The following is a 6,685-nucleotide window of genomic DNA, read 5'->3' as shown; positions in this document are numbered from 1 at the left end:
ATTTGTTGGGCTGAAACGCCGGAGAACCATTATGGTTTTACCGTATCCGCAGATATAGGGAGGTCACAATTAGAGTTATTTAGCTTTCTGTTTCGTAGTTTCCTGATATTCCGGTGCTTGGAAAAATACATCGAGACACACGAAAGAGACCCAGGTGAAGCTGCCACTGCGTTTTTATCGTTCTGCCAACATGCCTTTAGTCCCTTTGATATAGAGTACCACTGGACCGGGTGACGGTCATAAGCATGATTTATACATATGGTTAACGGACTGTAAATATTACGTTGCTTTGTTTGCATGGGGATATACATGGGGTTTTGTTTCATTGCTGCAATGATGTTATTGATGAGCTGGGTTTTGAATGTTGTTGTGATGCAAAGCTGGATGATTTGAAGTTAAAGCTGTTTTAATTTAGGCAATACATAACGGGTGATATTGACGTTTGAGTTTTCTTGTGTTTTTACCTGAGGCTTAAATAAACAAATAAGTACCTTTGAGAAACCCGGTCAAATTTTACTGTCCATAATAACACATGGTGCATTTAAGTATAACTCACTCATGCCCATGTTGTAGTGATAGGACTGATTATAAAAAAAAAAAAAAAAAAAAAAAATTGATGACCTTTTGAGATTAAATTGTGAAGATAAGATATAGTACACAAAGTTTAATAGGATGATTTGAGTTTGTTAAGCACCTGGCCATATAATAATGTTGGGCTGTAGCAGGCTGACATATCACTAGAGAATTGTTAAAGACGAATGAGCTGTCTTGACCCAGAGAAAATGGAGTGGTCGTCCTGTTAGGATCGAATGATACTCCGCTCGGTGGTCAAGTTCAGACATAAGCCTTAAGCAATCATGAGCCACTAATAAGCGTGACAGAATAATAGATATAAAGTACAGGATTGAGTGGAAAAAAAAAAAAAAAAAAAAGAAAAATCACAGTGAAATGAGCACGCAATAAAGTGGACTTATTAGGAATAGAAGAGTTATACAATAGAGGGGAGTTGGTGTTAATTTACCAGTAAAAGCAAAAAACAAAAAATAACATAAAATAAAAACGGGTTGGTGGGTTGAAATAATAAGGTTTAAAAGTGAAGAGTGTTAATCTGGATTTGAGGGTTATATAGGGAACAATCAGCTGGAAAATAACCGAAATGCTGTTGGAGGCGTTCTGTAAAGTGGATATTTCACTCGTGGAAGGGTGTTTGAAATTAACTGTGTTTGCCATGGAGAAACGGAGAATGCCCGTATGAAGTGTCCATATCCGCAACAGTTGAGTTAGATGATTTGGATGAGTATGTAAATAAATGTTTGCTATTGTTTACGGGATTAATGGAGTTGGTGGACAATGAAAATAACCCGGGGTGGGTGCCATCTAACGCGGCGGAGTTTCTTGTCTCGCTGGTGGAAGCGGCAGAGATGGGTGCCGAGTTTGACATGCTTGGATGAGGGCGTGTAAAGGTGGAACCCGGTCAGAACAGATGAAGTGTGTTGTGATGAACGGGTGGTCAAGTCACGGATGGCTTATGATAAGTTGGGTTAAACTCTGTGTGTCACCAAGCAGGAGAAGACGAGGAAGCGGCTGTCAGAGTGGCGAGACGGGTTGTGGAAACCGAAAGTGAAGTACAACAGAGTAACTGAGGAGGCGGAGCTAGAAAACGTCATAGGAGGAGGTGAGTGAGTGTGTGGCAGAATGGGTGACAGGGCGACCTCTGGTGAAATAAAAGGGTATAAGCCCTTGAAGGCTCAGCTTGAACAGCTGAAGAGAGCTGTTCGACTGGCTAATGCTGGAACATTAAAAGCGGCTGAAAAAGAATGTCAGGTTATGGAGCTTGAGGTAAGTAAGCTCATCACATCTCAACAAAAGAAACTGAGTGATGAAATAGCTCTGAGCTTGTGTTTCAAGCTGAAGGAAAAGATGTGAAGAACAACTGAAGCAACTGGAAGAGGAGTCTGTGGGTCACTCAGTGAATAGAAAGACCAAGGCAGAAATGAAGGACCTCAGAGAAGTGCATGATAAGTGCTCTAAGTGGTTGTTTTTGTGGAATGCCGCAAAATCTTGGATGAAGGAGGATGACACGGTCAGAGCAGGGGATATGGTGAGTATAATGGCTTCAGTAAAACAACTAAAAGAGGAAAATAAGAAGTTGGAGGAGCAAATGAGGAACTTGACCACAAAAACAGAGGAAACTGCTAGACCCTCAACACCCAGAATATACCCATGGGCTAATTTAATGCCAAGTGCCCCACCCCCACCCTACGCCATGCCGGTGATGACTTTGGATGGAGGACAGGTGCGCGGGCCTGGAGGAAAAACAGGAACAGTCCTGGGAGGAGTGGTGAATGTTGAATACACTGGTGGACACATAAGGAGACAAGAGGAAGAAGTAAGAGCAGGGGGGCATCAGCCCTTTAGTGAAGGTGGGAGACTGGAGGCCTCAGCTGCAGATGAAGGCCCAACCTTGCCACCAAGGGGAATTAGGAGTGATATGCTGACGCCGTCCGAGAAACACCTGTTGGATCAGCTAAGACAGGACAGACAGGAGGAGGGGATGCACACCGGAGAGGAGGGGCGGCCCCCGATGGAGCTGGGAGCCCGGCCCAAGCACAAGGGATCGCCAGGTCCGCAGAGGGAAGGACAGGCCCAGATGAGGAGATCAGGTGGAGCAGAAATAATGCCCGACCGGGAACGCTGGGAAGGAGAAGTGCATGGTCCTATGTATGAGGAGCCTGAGGCATTGCTGAAGGTGTTCAAAGCATTGGAACTGGCGAAGAGGAAAATGCTTAAGGACTGGTCAAAGGATAAAATGGAGGATGGGGTCTCCTGGAGTGATGAAGAGGAGGATGGCGATGAAGAAGAAGCAGCTGAAGAGGGAGAAGTTGAGTCAGACCCAGGTCCAAGCATAAGGCTGAGAAACCGCGAAGTAAAAAAGGATGAAGGCGGAAAACAGAAGCAGGCCCCTCCAGGTCGGAGAAGATCAATGTTTGGGCCATCAAAGGGAAAGACACAGGTGAAGAAAAATAGAAGAGTAATTTTTGATAGAGGAGTACAGGAGGGACAACTGAATATGCCTCTGATGTCTGGTTCATGTGGTGAACCAGTGTATAGAGCATATAAAATCAGAGATTTGGAAGCATTGGTTAAACAACTTCCGCCCATTACAGAAGGAGGGGCTAGTTGGCTGAGGAAACTGACCACACTGACCGAAGCAGAAGAGCTTGCTCTCGGTGATTTCCGCGGGGTCGCTGGACGCTGCCTCCTGGGGGGAGGATTAGCTGATGTAGAGGGGGTAGCTGGCACCACTACGTATGCTAATGACCTCGCTCTTGCTGAGGTCCAAAGTGCCCTGTTTGATGCTGTTCGTGAAAAGTATCCAACACGCAACACCGGCACGATTCCTAAGATAATTTGGGACCCTAAAGACACACCAGGGGAGTTCTTAGCTAAAGCTAAGGAGCAGTGGTTGATGGAGACAGGCATTCATCCAGGTAAGGAGGGCGAAAGTCGGGCGTGGTTCCGTTCCGCCGTTCTAGCAGGACTGCCAAAACAGGTCACAGCAGACTTAGAGAAGAATCCAGATTTTGCAGTGGCAGACTCTGTGCAGTGGGAGAGGCATGTGGTGCATCGCCTCCAGCAGGAACAGGATTCGGTGAATAAACAAAAGAAAGAGCTTGAGGATTCACAGGCTCTGCTTGTCAAGTTACAGTTGATGGAGGCTCGCGACAAAATTGACAGTAAGAAAAAGGAAATGAAAGAACAGAGCAAAAAAATCATGGTGGCAAGGCCCGGGGCTGATCCGGTGCCTGACTGGCCGGATTTGGATCCGAATCTCTATCCTGATGACCGCTGGCCCGCCAATGCACCAGGGCAACGTAGACCCGCTGGGGTTGGGGGACCGTGGGTTCGCAAAGGGGGCGTGGTGGATCCGGCAGGAGTGGGTTAAGAGCTCAGAGTACGGGGTCTCAACACAACTATGCCAGCTGGGGCAGCTGCTTTATCTGTGGAGCAGAGGGGCACTGGGCTCGAAGTTGTCCAGAGGGCCCCAATAACTACCCGAGGCGGGGCTACTCACGCCAGGCACGCGGAAACATCAGAGGAGGAGCTGCGTACAGGGGGGCGCACCAGGCTCCGAATCCCAGTGCAGCGCCTGTCGCCCAGTATCCAGTCGCTGACTGGGGCTGGGACGGGGAGCAATACTGACGCCGCCCGGAGGGACCGAACAGTGTGGGTGCGGCAGAACCCATGCTGTCGATGACCGTGGAAGGTACAGAACTACCCTTCCTGGTGGACACTGGAGCAACTTATTCCACATTGAGAGACACACCTGACTGTGCAACGCTTTCAAATAGCACAGTCAGTGTTGTGGGTTTCTCCGGGATTCCGATGACTCTGCCACTGACTGATCCAGCTTTGACGCAGCTGGGAAAACAGACTTTGAAACACCGATATGTGGTGTCACCACAGGTGCCTGTAAATCTCATGGGCAGGGATCTGCTTGTGAAACTGGGAGCAACTATTATGTGTTCGGCAGACGGCCTGACGGTCTCTCTGCCAGGAGGAAAAGAATTCCCGTGCCTGGGATCGCCTTCAAAGACTCAATATCTGGTCAGAGACCCTGAGCAGTCCACAGCAGAAATATACTGGGGACGACTGGTGGAGGAAGGCATTCTGAGAACATACCAGCAATGGAGACCCTGGATAATGAGCTTGGCCGTCTACTCTGAGCCTAGAGATCCTTACCACGTCACCCTTTTTTATGATAAGGAAGAAGACGACACCTATAGGGAACAATTTGAGAGTGATCTAGAGGAGAAACTTGGAATGTAAAACACACAATATTTACATTGGACCAGAAGGTGTCGCCGCGGCTGTCAAATTAACGGATGAACAATTGCCCTGGTACAATGGGGGAGAGGATTCAGCCCCTCACATTACTTTACGGTCCATGTTGGTCATGAGGCACGAGAACTAGGGCCAATGGTCAAGCGGGCGCTGGACAACTCTTGGTGGCAAGGTACATAAAATTCCAAATGTTTGGTATGCTCCTAAATGTAAAATTTATCGTATACTTTGTTGGTCTAATGATGCTGTGATTTTAGAACACAAAGAAATTTCCAGAACACATGGCAGAGAGAAAACAGATCATCCAGACGCGGTGGCTGAACTTCCCAAACTGCCTGACACGTTGTGGTCCAGAGGGCCAACTGATGTGGGTTTAGCTTCCTGTTCACCTGTTCTTTTCGAGCTGAAGTCGGATGCACCCATCAATAAACCACAGTACAGGCACAAACCAGAGGCTGACGCAGCTCCTTCCGTTGGGGCGGCGGTGGGGTGTTAGAACGGCAGCCTCGCCGCAGTGTTGAATCGACTGGCAGAATGCGGCTTCAAGGTCAGTAAAGAAAAACTGCAGCTGGTCCGACTGCAGTCTTCCACTGCAAGAAGCCACCAGAGACCGGAGGTAACTTTTCTGGGCCGGGTGATTGCACACAAATCTGTGGGGTTAATGAGCACACACAGAGACCAAATTCTCACACATCCCAAACCACGCACGGTGAAAAATTGCTTTCTTTTCTAGGGTTGACAGGTTACAGCAGACAGTTCATTCCAAACTACGCAGGTAAAACCGCCTTTAAGGGACCTGATTAAGAAAGTCGGCGCTCGAAACCTGAGGGCTGAGTTGGCTTGGACACCGCCACAGAGTCCGCGTTCATTTCATTGAAGCAGGATTTGTCGAGGGCCACTGATTTGGCCACGCCAAATTACGATGAACCATTCTACCTGGATGTTTCTGAAACAGATGACATTGTAAATGGTGTATTGTTTCAGAAAAAAGGGGGGAGTAGAGATGTGCTCATGTATGTTAGCATAAAACTGGGCCCAATAGAAGCAAGACACCCAACATGCACACGACACGCAGCAGGGGTCGAAAAAAATCATCCAGAAAACAGCACACATAGTAAGGGAACATCCACTGAAAGTGCTCACCACGCACAGTGTAGTGGCTTATGTGAACTCACAGGCGTTCACAATGACCCCACTGAAACAACAGAGGTTGAGCAAAGTTTTAGATGCACCTAACCTGACATTCACACATGAAGGCATTAATATGGCAGATTTAATGGGGTCAGGGGAACCACATGATTGCGTGAAGAAAGCCCAGGTTGAAGAGAAAGAGAGAAAGGATCTAAAAGCGGAACCCATAGCAGGAGCAGAGGAGTGGTTCACAGATGGATGCTGCCACAGAGATGAAGAAGGACTTAAAGCAGGGTATGCTGTAGTTCGCAGAGTAGGGCAGGAGTATCAGGTAATAGAGGCAGGAAGGATTGAGGGACAGCAGTCAGCCCAGAGAGCTGAAGTGATAGCCCTGATCCGAGCGCTGCGGTTGGCCAAGAACCTGAAAGTGAACATTTACACTGACTCAGCATATGCGTTTGGAGCCGCACAGGTGGAGCTGGCTCAGTGGAAAAGAGCTGGATACAGAACTGCAACCAACGCACCGATTTGCCACAAGAAGGAAATGGAGGAACTGGAGAAAGCCCTAGAAGATCCAGATGAGGTGAGTATTGTAAAATGCAAAGGACATTCACAGGGAGACAATCCGGTGGCAGAGGAAACCGGACAGCGGATGAAGCTGCAAAAAGGCCGCAGGCTACAAAGGACAGAGACAAATGGTGCAGGTAAC

Source organism: Oreochromis aureus, linkage group 22 (genome assembly GCF_013358895.1).
Source record: "Oreochromis aureus strain Israel breed Guangdong linkage group 22, ZZ_aureus, whole genome shotgun sequence".
NCBI classification, from domain to species: Eukaryota; Metazoa; Chordata; class Actinopteri; order Cichliformes; family Cichlidae; genus Oreochromis; species Oreochromis aureus.
Note: the sequence above shows the minus strand (reverse complement) of the source record.